This window comes from Castor canadensis, chromosome 12 (genome assembly GCF_047511655.1).
Source record: "Castor canadensis chromosome 12, mCasCan1.hap1v2, whole genome shotgun sequence".
Taxonomy (NCBI): domain Eukaryota; kingdom Metazoa; phylum Chordata; class Mammalia; order Rodentia; family Castoridae; genus Castor; species Castor canadensis.
In genome coordinates this window covers 63,197,628-63,210,998 of record NC_133397.1, presented here as the reverse complement: position 1 = coordinate 63,210,998, position 13,371 = coordinate 63,197,628, and the positions used below count along the sequence as shown (strand labels likewise).

At 43.8% G+C, this 13,371-nt stretch overlaps 1 protein-coding gene across 4 annotated transcripts in view; it reads left to right on the top strand.

Annotated features, from left to right (window-relative positions):
• Sfxn5 (sideroflexin 5) overlaps positions 1 to 13,371 on the top strand; it is a 108,271-nt gene that overhangs the window by 41,852 nt on the left and 53,048 nt on the right. The window lies entirely within an intron of this gene.

Genomic DNA, 13,371 nt, shown 5'->3' with positions numbered 1-13,371 from the left:
ATCCTTATCTCAACCAGCAAAAACCCTTGTTCCTTCCTGTTATAGCTTATACTCTCTCTACAACAAAATTAGAAATAAGGGCAAAATAGTTTCTGCTGGGTATTGAGGGGGTGGGGGGGAAGAGGGAGGGGGCGGAGTGGGTGGTAAGGGAGGGGGTGGGGGCAGGGGGGAGAAATGACCCAAGCCTTGTATGCACATATGAATAATAAAAAAAAAAATTGTTGAGCTGGGTGAGGTAGCTCAAGCCTATAATCCTACTTACCTGGGAGGCAAAAATGGAGAAAATCATCATTCAAGGCCAGCCTGGACAAAAAATTCACAAGACCCCATCTCAATTAATGGCTGAGTATGGAAGCTCACACCTGTCATCCCAGCTAGGCAGAGAAGTACAACTAGGAGGATTGTGGTCCAGGCCACCCCAGGCATAAAGCAATCAAAAATATCTCAAAAATAACAAAAGCAAAAAGGGCTGGCTAGATGCATGGCTAAAGTGATAGTGTCTGCCTAGCAAGTGCAAGGCCCTAAGTTCAGCCCCTGGCACCACGGGAAAAAAAAAAAAAGAAAAGAAAAAAACTAATCAGTAATCAAGAGAAATAAAGAACACTTTTTTTTTTCTTTCTTCTTCTTTTTTTCTTTTCGTGGTCTTGGGGACTGAACCCATGGCCTCACCTTGCTAGGCAAGCACTTCAGCAGACACTTGTGCTGTGCCTCTCCTCCAGCTCTCTCCTTGTGTGTGGTGCTAGGGGTGAAACCTAGAACTCTATACTAACTTTCACGTTTCAGTGTGATGGCACTTGGTATGTTACTGGCAGTTTTATTTGCTTGATGTTTTCCTTTCTCTCCCACACACTTGAAAGATCTTTGTTTTATTGAATATTCTCGCCTTGAGTTCTGTTTATGTCATATCGATATTTCTGTTCCAGTTTTGCTTAATATATTTGCCTCATATATCATTGCCTATATTTTTATGTCAGTCATTTAATTTCTGTGTCATTTTGTATGATAGGTCTCCTTTAGACAAAATGTAGCTGAGTTTTACTTTTTTAACTCAATTTGAGAATTATCACCTTTAATTTTAGTACTAAATGGAGCCCATTAATACTTACCTGCCACTGATTGCTGTGACAACTTCTGCCAGCCATCAAATTATTTTTTGCTGATTTGTTTATTGACCTTTGATGTTATTTCCATTTCTATTCCTAATTTGTACTACAATGATAGTTTTCATTGGTTCTTTTAATTCCTTAAGTAATTTGGAAGGGGGAACATCCTAATTCTGTCTAATTACCATTCATCTGAATTATTTTATAAGACAGAGAGGTTGCATTTTCTATATATACCTTATAAATACCAGGAATCAAGTAATAAGATTTCCTCAATCCTACCCACATAGAAAGAGACTATTAGCAACCATTTTTTTTACTCTAGGATTTTTTTTGTGGGGATGGGCAAAGTCTCATTATGTAGCCAGGCTGACACCAAACTCAAGATCTTCCTGAATGCTGAGAACAGGCATGTGCCACCACACCTGGCACTTACTCTAATCTTTATCATATGCCTGCCAAGTTTTTTGATATAATCTGGAATCTCATCAGATTTGTGAAGCTCTTATTAACAGCTGCATTAGACTTCACAGTTATTTAGGCTTTGTGTATTTTGTGTTTGGCTAGAATATTTCTTTAAATAACATTCAGAGTATGTGGCAATCCAATTCTGAATCTTGCATATCTGGAAATGTCTTTTTTCTTTTTTCTCTTTCATACATGAACAATGGTTGGCTTGATTCTCTTTTCCTTTGTAAGTAAACTTCTCCCCTTCCCCTGGAATCATTTGATATTTTTTTCCTCTTATCCTTGGAGTTCAAAAATATCTCTAGGATTAAAAAAATTTCTGTATATTTTGTAAAATTTTACAAGTAATACATGAATATGTTCTTTGAGATTCAAAAATACCACCAAGAATTTTTTTTATAAAGAATATTTTAAAAGTTATAGAAGTAATGCATGTATGTCCTCTTTGCTCAGAATTCAAACAGTACAGACTAAAGTGAAAATCCTTCTGCTAACCCTTAACTCCAAAGCTTTGCCCAGAAGTAACCTCTCTTGGAAGTTTGTGTGAGCTTCCAGCTTTTTTTCTAGGAACATGTGTAGGTATACGTTATCACTGAAGTTGGTTTTTGGAGCTAGGCACCTAGCCTGCACCTGGAGGTTTTGAAGGATTGCTTGAACCTGGAAGTTCAAAACCAGCCTGGGTAATACAGCAAGACTCTCCTATCTCAGAAACAAAATAAAACAAAAAACATGGGGCTGGGGTGTGGCTCACTGGTAAAGCACATGCTAATTAGCATGCACAAGGTCCCAGCACCCCCAAAATATTTTGTTTTGTGGGTTTTTTCATTAAAAATGTAACAATTACCTACAATTAGTAGTTATATAGAAATCAGCTTCATTCATTTGTTCATTTGTTTGTTTTTTCTGCTGTGTAGTATTCTGTCCCCTAGTAATGGGTTTAGGGGACCAGAATTACTTCTGGTAATTTGCTGTTAAAAACAAATGTGACAAATTCTCCTGAAGCTCTTTTTGCCAAGTATAAGGTCTTCTCCAGGAAAGTGAGCTTATTACATAAAAGGCTAGCACATTCACTTTTTTTTTTTTTGGTAGTACTGAGGTTTGAACTCATGGCTTCACTCTTGCTAGGCAGACGTTCTACTACTTGAGCCACACTCATAGCTTTTTTTTGTTTTAGTAATTTTTGAGGTAGGATCTCAAATTTTTTTGCCTGGGGCTGGCCTAGACCGTGATTCTCCTACCTAGGCCTCCTGCCTAGACTCTCAGAGCTACCACCCCTGGCTTATTGATTGAGATGGGGCCTCACTAACTTTTTGTCTGGGATGGCCTCAAACTGTGATCCTCCATATACCCCCTCCTGAGCAGCTTGGATTGCAGGTGTGAGCCACCATGCTTGGCACATTTACATTTTTAATAGTGCTGAATTTCTTTTTTAAAGGTTTTATTTCCCCATACCTTTGTGGCACTGGTATTCGTCTTTTCAATAATTTGTCAGTCTGATGGGACAGGGGGTGACTTCTCATGATTTTAATTTTTAGTTCCCTGAACACCAAAAAAAGATTGTGCTTTTTTCCCCATCTACTTTTTGGGCATTTCTTCTGTGAATTAATCACCTGTTCATACCTTTTGTACATTCTTCCATGGGCTATGTTGTTCTAATTTAGTTGTAGATCTTTTCACATTTTGGATATTAGTCCTTTGAATTATATATATTACACATCTCTCTGACTGTTCTTTTTTTCTTATTTTGGCAGTACTGACGTTTGAACTTAGGGCTTCATGCTTGCTAGGAGGCGCTCTACCACTTGAGTCACTCCACTAGCCCTTTTTTGTGTTGGGTATTTTTGAGATAGGGTCTTGCCAACTATTTGCCCAGGGCTAGCTTCAAAGTGTGATCCTCCTGATCTCTGCTTCCTGAGTAACTAGGATCAGAGGTGTGAGCCACTGGTGCCCGGTTCTATTTTTCTTTTACTCTACAGTGTCCTTGTTATAGAAAAGTTTGAAATGATGTTTTAAAATATAATGGCCTTTCTGTTGATTGATTTTGCACTTACTGATTTTGTATTTGCTCCTTTGTTAAAATAACTGGATTTGTAAGAGCTGTGTCTAGGAATTAGCTCTAGGGTGTGTTTATCAGTTCTTCTATTTTATCTTCTAATTTTTTCATTCCTGTTTTTGCTTTATAATATCCCTTTCCGGTTTATTTGAGATTGGTTTTTTACTTTTTGCCTTGAATGCTTAGTTTGCTTATTCTCATTCTTTCCTGCTAATGAAAGTGTTTAGGGCTGTGATTTGCCTCAGAATACATTTAATATGTGACTATATCTATTATGTTTTCATACACATAGTGTGATCTTTTGTTGTTATTTTCTAAATAAGTTAGAAATTATAGTTTTGAATCCTCTTATTCAGTTAGTCAGAACACATTTAAGTGGTTGAGTTTTTTAATTTAATTTAAATTTTTTTTGATAGCACTGGAGTTTGAACTCAGGGCCTTCTGCTTGCTTGGCAAGCACTCAGCCACTTGGGTCATACCTTTAACAGTAGTTGGGTTTTAAAAAATGTATTCTTTTGTTATTATTTTGTAGAGTATCTTAGTTTTAGAGAGTGTGACCTCTCTATTTCTGCCATTTGGGATTTATGGTAATTTCCTTTGTAGCACAGTATGTGTTTATATCAGTTCCATGTAACAGAAAGTCCAAAGTAACAGTAGCATAAACAAAGTTGTTTATCTCTCTCTCATGTCAAAGAAGTTTGGAGGTAGAGAGAACCCCACAATGGTATCAGAAACCCAATCTTCCATTTTTCTACATCACCCATTCTCAGTGCTAGTTTCTATTGTAAAAGGCATCTCCTAGCCCATTATTGCTGCTGGAATCCCAGCCATCACATTCACATTCCCCAGAGGATAAAGAAGAGAAGAGTAGAAGGACATGTCTCCCAACTGAGTGAGCTTTCTTTAAGGAGTCTTCTTGGAAATCCCTACAACAAGTTGTGCCTATGCTTCATTTAGAATTTAGTTGGTATATAATTGACCCCCAATTATATAGATTTTATTAGTGAGAAAGAAGATATGGTTAACAGGTAGGCCAAAAAGAGTCTGCCATAATAATTTTTATTAATACCTCATCAACACATTAAAGAAAAAAGATGTATCATTTGGCGGTATCATCTCTTTGCCAAACCAAAGACCTGGGCAATTGAGCTGGCAAGAGTGAATATGGGATTCATTTCTTCCTAAGAGGAGCAGTGGACTCTTGCAAAATTAATGGCTACCATCCACCAAGATGAGCCGGTTAACCAAGAGGTACAGCTCTGTCTTTATTCCCATGATGTCACTGAGGTTCACCTCATGTACCCAAGACAAACCCATCATCTTAGGATCACTGTGGCATACAGGGACTTGGATGCTGACCCAAGTCAGGGGTCAGGGTGCAGCGCTGAAGCAGACACTGTGCATGGCATGTGTGGACTAGTCCTCTCAGTCTGGAGCACACACAACTCCGTGAGTCAATGTGTGCTGTTTGGGAACAGGATGTCCTGGCCTCATCGAACCTGTGAGACCTCTTGAAGTAAAACAGTCAGTGTGGGCTGGGATACCTCCCAGTCAGCCTCCATGGCCACCAAAATGTCAGTGCCAATCTACCCCTGCTTCCCAGCTTCAAATATTCATGTCCCAAAATTCAGAACAGCCGAACCAGAGGCTGGTCCCAGAGGAGCCATGGGGCGTGTAGAACCTGTGGCTTTCCATCTTGGCACCTGTACATGGACAAACAACATGGCAACTCACTGGTCCCACTCCCGCCAGTGCCATACCACCACCTGGCCTTGTGTGGAAGGAGCACAATGGCTACACCCACATTTCCACCCAAGGCCTGGTACCTACCAGCCACAACAGTCCCTCTAAGGCTCTGCTGTTGCCTGGTCCACACGGGAGTGAAGGTTCCAGTCCACACCTTAGAGAGGCCCTGGTCAGACGAGTGGGTAAGAAATACATGCATGCAGAAGTCACTAAAAATGCTTACCGAAATAGAAACGAGGGTGCCAGCAAATGTGCTAGGAACTGGGCCTCCGAGTGTTGAAGGGAAGGGGCGAGTAAGGCTGGCAGGTGCCTCCATGGAGAAGCTTCTGGAAGCAATATCCAAGCTGCCTTCTGCCCAAGAGACATCTTGGCTAGCCCTGCCACCCTGCATGGCCAAGAGTAACCCTGCCCCACTGCTCCCCCAGGCCCAGGAAGACTGAGCTGGTTCTCTCATTCCCAAGGGCTGGTGCCAGTTTAGTCAGCAGATTTCACAGATCCACTGGCACCCGTGTAGAGTCTTATTTTAAGCTTAACATTTAAAGATGGGAACTTTTCCCCCTTTGGTGTGTGGCAAAAAGATCCCAATTTATACATAAGTACAGCGGCTGAGCCAGCACACTGAGGCTACTCAGGCTGCTGTGGTTCAGCACTCCCTTTCTTGGGGATTCTCCCATGAGGGCCCCAAGAGCAGGGTCGCTTTTTATAACCAGCATCTCTGTTCCCAGTTTTCCACTGAGGGGTGTACCGTGCTGTCTTTTTGTATCCTGGGCAGAGGCAGGGCTCCCTTGGCCCCTGGGGACTATTCCCCCTTACTGCCTGTGCCCTGACCACTGGAACACCTCAGGTGTAGGGAAATGTGTCTTTCTTCCCAGCCCAAGGCCTTAGCCCTGAGTTCCCCACCATGCACTGCTGCCCTCCCCATCAGGGACCAGATGCCTGAATCCAGCTGGGGGTTAAAAAAGGCAAACCATGAATGCCTGGTCAGTGAATCTGGGGCTTGAGTAAAGCCAAGTCAGATTCTGCCTTTCTTGGGACATGAAGAGCTTGGATTCTGTACTCAGAGCCCTTTCACTATAACACTATAGATGATCCCCTGGGTATAGAAACCCCAAGGATTGGGCTAGCAGCGTGGCTCAAGTGGTATAGCCCCTGCCTAGCAAGCTGGAGGCCCCGGGTTCAATCTCCAGTACCCCCTCAAAAAAAAGGAAGGAAGAAAGGAGGGAGAGAGGGAGGGAGAAGGGAAGGAAGAAGCCCCAAGTGTCAGAAAGTACTGGTGAGGGTCACTGCACCTCCAGGTTGGGGGCACTGGAGGTGAACCACAAGGGACCACTTTATATCAGGACATGACAGTGTCTCAGCACCTTTCTAACATTCCCCCAACCCTCCTCATCCCAGACTCTGCTTTTTCCCTTGTTCTAATCCCAGTCTCTTCCCTGGCCTGTCTCTGTTGTGACTAGACACCAACCATTTTGGCCCAGTTCAAAAGGTGCTGGTCCAGTAAAGTATACCAACCCGTCAGGGACAGGTATTCATTTGAACTAACTGGCATCCTGTAAATAGCAATACCCCTAATACGCAGAAGTGCTTTTTTCAGACCATTAGCCACATAAATCAGAAGATGGAGACAAAGTAGAAGGAAAAAACTGACAATTGTTGGGTACCAGGGCTCTTGGGAGGTCTGTCAAAGAGGAATGTTTAGGAAGTGTGTGAGGTGGAAGGGGACAGTGTCAAAGGACTGGTGCTGTACCAGTGAGGACCTAGGTCTGTGAATGTCATGGGGTCTCCCCTTCTAAAGCAGATGGCAGCTCTCAAGGAAGACAGACTGCAAATAGATAGAGACAACTGAGGTGGGTGCTGCAGAGACGGTGTGGAGCCCTGGCCAGTGAATCTGGGGCTTGAGTAAGGCCAAGTCAGATTCTGCCTTTCTTGGGACATGAAGAACTTGGATTCTGTACTCAGAGCCCTTTCACTATAACACTATAGACGATCCCCTGGGTGTAGAAACCCCAAGGATTGGGCTAGCAGTGTGACTCAAGTGGTATAGCCCCTGCCTAGCAAGCTGGAGGCCCTGGATTCAATCTCCAGTACCCCCTCAAAAAAAAAGGAAGAAAGAAAGGAGGGAGAGAGAGAAGTGAGGTGGAAGATGAGAGGGACAGTCATTTCTGCCATTTTCTTGGGAAGCAAAATAATTCTGTACCCTATGGTCTTCCCCTCGTGGAAGTTCCAACACCCAATTGTTACACACACCCTGTTTCCTCTCCACATTTACCACACTAAAAAATCTTTCTAGTTGGACACCAGTGGCTCATGCCTATAATCCCAGCTACTTGGGAGGCTGAGGTTTTAGGCCAGCCTGGGTAAAAAAGGTGGGTTTGGAAAAAAGCTATCATCCCAGTGCCAGTGGGAAATGTAAAATAGGAGGATCTTGGTACAGGCCGGCCTTGGACAAAAAGTGAGATTCTATCTCCAAAATAACCAGAGTAAAAAGGACTGGTGGTTTGACTCAAACAATAGAGCACTTGCCTAGCAAGCTCAAAGCCCTGAGTTCAAACACCTGGTACTGCCAAGAAAATTAAAAATAAATAAAAATTTAAAAAAACAAGCAACTTTCTGTCATGAGTCAGTTTTGTATGAGAGGCAGTCCAGAGGTAGGGGCTGCTCAGTTCTCTCTGAGGCCAAATATCATGGTACACAGAATTGTGACCAGTGGCCCCCCCACCCCAACACATACACACTCTGTCCTTGCCTTCAGCTTTTCATATCTCACACCTGGTCAGCCAATGGATGTTTAGGGTGGGGGTGCCATTCTCATCTGTCTGCAGTAGTTAGAACACTAAAGGAGGAAGCCGGAGGGGAGATGTGATTTTCTTTGTGAACAATTTACAGATGAGAGCCATTGGTGCCCTCTTCCCTATTCTATCCTGAGTCTAGGCTCTGACAAAAACTGTCCCTGTTCCTGGTGTGTTGAGCAGCCCCAGAGCTGGGCTATTGGCTCCAGATGGGTAGGGTGATGAGCAAGGCTGCCCAGGAACCAACAGCATGAGTGCAAGGGGCATTTATACAGAATTTTGGACCAAGGTCAGCAGAGTCACTCTTCACATGTGGTACCCCTGGGTCAGTGCTATGGTGCTGTGTAACAAACACCCCCATCATGGCAGGAGCGCCTGTAAGCATTCATTCTTAGGGGCCCATGGTTGGTTGGGGTCAGCCTGCTCTAGAAGAGGTTCAACAGAGTCAGTTCTGCTCACTGCCCATCTGTAGGTCAGTTGGAGCCAGCAGATCTTGCTGGCCTCTGTTCCTTCTGTCTCTTGACCTCCTTGGACCAGAGACCAGCCAAGGACATCTCCTCATGACAGAGTTAGATGAGAAAGGCATCAGAACCACGTGACCACAGCACGGAACTGGCACACCACCTCTCCTTCCCATATACCACTTGCCAAAGCAAGTCAGATGGCCAGGCAGAGCCACTAGCAGGGAATGGACTCCTCCCATGGGGAGTGGTGGCAAGGTAAGATGTAGGGAGCAAGCAGGAGTCAGCACCACACACTCAATCTGCCCCCCTCCCCAAAGGCCAGCACCCCAGGATGATAGAAAGAAGGAAGAGATGGGTGATATGTCATTGTCACAGTCCAGCAGGGTTCTTTTCCCTGTTCACCAAGTATTTAACGTTCTAAACAATGAATTTTTAGTGTTCTTCCAGCTGGGAGCATGAGTCCAACCCTGTGCCATATGCTTCAGGCAGCATCAGCCCTGATTCTATGTACAGGTGCCACCATCCTGTGATGGCTAAAAGCTGGGTTCAAAAGTCACCTCATTATATCATGAAGGCTGTGGAACTCAGAGGAAGAGGGACCAGCAAAAGGCTGGAAAAGAACCAGATGGGTTGAGGAGTGACACCAGCAATTGACATCCAGAAGCATGTACCACACGACTGACTTCTCCTGACCATCCCTAGAGTGCCAGGACTGTCCCCCATTTAACAGATGAAAAAACAGAGGTACAAAGGGAGCTCAGGGAACTTGCTGTGAGTCAATACTGACACCACCATTGACGACTAGAGTCTGAGTGTTAATCCCTAGGGTCCACAGCTGATTGAGAGGGGACAGGGACCACAGAGATATAGACAGACAGCTATGCAAAAGAGGACAGCTGCCAGGGGGCTGGAGCTGCACAGGGGACTCCAACCACAGTATGAACTATAAATGGGAGCAAACATAGGATGTGCGATTTGGCCAAGGTCCTGCAGCAAGATAGGGTGGAGGCTGGGTAGAAATCCTAGCTGCTGGCTCCTGTTTCCCTCTCCTTCCACTTTCTCTGATACCAGCGCATTCTGGGCGCTCTCCACCGTCTGCGCGGCCACGCCTGCAGCGCTTCCCTCTTGGAAGAGGTGCGATCCACTGGCATTGGAGCTGGGTGGACTGGCTCCCTCTCTCTATCCATCTCTTTCTTCCTTTCCCCTGCCATGTTCTGGAAAGGGCAGCGGGAGGGAATGTGGGCAGGTTGCACCAGAGATATACATCTGAGAGCTGAAGGGAACATTTATTTTTAATGTAGACTTAAAAAGAAAAAGGAAGTTATAAAATATCTGCTCTTGCTCCTGGGATTGTGCAGATGGTGCTGCATTTTGCCTAATAGGGAATGGGGCTGGCATTGCCCGCTGCTGGTCTCTGCCTGGCTGTAAGGACCTAGAGGGTAGGATCCCTGCTGCCCGCCTCAGCCCCAGATGGCCCCCATGTGGCCAATGTAGCATGGTGCTCCCTGCCTCCTAACCTCACCCTCTCTAGACTGCCTTCTGCTAACTTCCAAGACTTCTTCCTCAGTCTGGCCAGACTGTCCCTGCTCCTTTGTCACAAACACACACACACACACACACCCCTCAACTCAATTCTGCCTCTTCCTTCAGCAAACAGTCAGGGCACACTGACTGAACTCCTGATTAGATGTTAAAATTGATCAACTTTGCACATACCCACTTGCCTTATTAAACCATCTTGCCATTTTCCCACCTAGGTATTATAAAGGACGTTCTCATACACTTGCTTGCTGGGTCTTTGTGTTTATTGTGCTTTACATTCTCCCCCAGTGTTCCCATTAGGAGCAGCATAGGACACAGTACACAGACAGTGCTCCATAAATGATACGGAATGGTGACTGAACTGCTGGAGAAGGAGCACCCTAAAATCAGTCAGGGCACCCAAGCTAGGGGTCAGGAGACCTGACTTTTTTTCTCTACTTTGATTTCAAGTTTCTGGCAAATCACTTAATTTCTCTAAGCCTCAGTTTCCCCATTTGCAAAATATGGAAGATAATCTCTACTTTGTCTGATCCTCAGACTTATTATGAGAATTATCCTAAGTGACATAGGGAAAAGCTTTGGCAAAATCAATTGATCAACCAATTAATCAATTCTAAGAAAGTACAAGGAAGTTCGCTTTAATGGTCTGAGGTGCCAGCAAGGGCACTAGGCCTGTGTTAGGACAGAAGGTGGGAGTTGTCTGGCAAGGTGGAACACTCAGTGGTCATAAGTGCACCCTGTGTGTGTGTGTTTGTATTACATAGGCTATATAGTAGTTTACTTTAGGGCTCTGGATTCTTCTGGAAAAGACTTAATGCCACTTTTTTTTTTTTTTAAACTCCAGTAGTGGCACTGGGGTTTGAACACAGGGCTATGTGCTTGCAAAGCAGGCACTCTACTGTTTGAGCCACACCTCCAGTTCATTTTGTTCTGGTTATTTTGGAGGTGGGGTCTCATGAAGTATTTGCCCAGGCTGGCCTCAAACCTCAATCTTCCCTATTTCAGCCTCCTAAGTAGCTAGGATTATAGGCGTGACCCACCACCACCTGGATACCTCTGCCACTTTAAAAAATACATGCCAAGCCAGGTGCTGGTGGCTCATGCCTGTAATCCTAGCTACTTGGGAGGCTGAGAGAGGGAGGATCTTGGTTTGAGGCCAGCCTGGGCAAGACCCCATCTCTAAAAAGTAATCAGAGCAAAATGGATTGGAAATGTGTCTCAAACAGTAGAGTGCCTGATTTGCAAGCATGAAGTCCTAAGTTTAAAATATCTCAGTCCCACCAAAAAAAAAAAATTGCATGCCATAGGATAAAACAAGTGAAGATGAAAGTGAGACTCAAAGAAAGTTAGGGAAGGGAAGGGAAAGGAAGATGAGGCCAGTAGTGAGCCTTGGGCACAGAACATATGTAGTGTGCATCTGTACCCTTGGCAGACATGGGCATGGAGAGCTGGCCCGTGCTTCTTAATGATCAGGCACAGGTAAATGTCCCAGTGTCTGCAAAACAGATGCAATCCAGTTTCTCAGAAGTACATGTCTGACACTGAGACCAGAAGTTCTCCTAAGAGGGCTCATAAAGGGGACCTTGTGATATAATGAGCAGTGTTCTGGATAACAGTAATCTGGCAAACACAGTGAGTCCCTTTGGGGTGTATCTTATGATGTCTTGGTGGCCTGATTATAGTTGAGGGGGGCAGTGGTGATTCCATGGGAAAGAAAACGTGTAGCCCATAGTCCATGGTAACATCATGGTGCATAAACCTCAGATCAGGGGAATGATGTGCTGAGCTCCCAAGAGTGGACAGCGTGGATTTCCCCAGGCTTTCAGAGATAGTCAGAGATGCACACATGTACACCTGTGTTCACACTCACCCCCATCTTCCTCTGCCTCTCTAGGCTCAACTTCCTGTCTATGTTCTAATTCCTTACTAGGGATGGACTAAGAGGAGTGCCTGGGTCTACTGGGAGACTTCCCAGCACGTGGGACCCTATCAGAGACAACAAAGCTACTTCTGCTGACTTCACACTTTCTATTTGGAACCTGAGAACAGAATTTTAAACTGTGCTAGGACCTCAAAGTTCAACCCCTTCTCTTTATAGTATAGAAAGCTCGAACCCCAAAAGGAGTTATTTTCTATTGGAGACTATAGGAATGGAGCACAGGCTGACTCAAATTCCCCTCACTTTCAGTACAAGTTCATAAGATGCCACTGAACCGAAGAATCAAATAGAGATCTTATTCTGGGAGAAAAATCTTGTAAGATAATTCCCCATTGGAGCTATGGAATGACTTTATATTATGTAATTTTATTCATGCTGGTATGGGCCAATGAATATAAATCTGCATTTGTGTTCGCTGTTTTAAAACATTTTAATGTTTAAAACATGATTTACTAATGCTGCTGAGGATGTCTAGAATTTGATTTACTGCATAGTATTGAATGTTTATACTTGTTTCTTACGGAAATTCTTGCCAAAGAGCCATTTTATGTACAGGAATAATAAATAAGTCAATATGTGGATGGTTGTGCACATTTTTCCATATGCAGCAGTACTTGGTAGATATTATTTTGCACACAAACACTCAAAAGGTAAACTTGAGATGGACACATGGGTCTCTGAAGTCCAAGGTGTGGCCAGTGTTAAGATCAGAGTTAATCTTGACATAAACCAAAAAAAAATAAAAAAGCAGTTAGTGAGGCTAGGTCTTAGGTCTGTTTAGCTTTTGAGAATAACAGATCCACATCTATGTAACATTACTTAGCTTCATGTGTATGTTCATTGTCTCCTTAATTCATTCACTAAGCACCCGGTTACTAGGTACCTATTTCCATTCAGAAGGTTAAACATAGTATGAATTTCTGCTTCCTGGAGATTCAGAGATAACAGATACAAATTCCTTCAAATGCTTTTTGTAATTCACTTAAAGTCCTTTGAAATGACTTTTATTTAATCCTCATAGAAATTTTCCTGAATGGCTAGGATATGAAGGAGTTCAGGTTCCCTGAGTAGAAGCGCATGTGTTCCTTTTGTTTGCTCTTACTCCTCTCTCCAGATATGGAAACAGTGCATGTCCATTGTTTGAAAGAATACAGAAATATTTTTAAAGAATGTAAAAAAGTAGTCTGCGGCTGACCTCCAAGGAAATCCACAGTTCATAGTGCTGGCTACAGATATTTTTCATGCTTGGAGATGTGTGTGTGTGTGT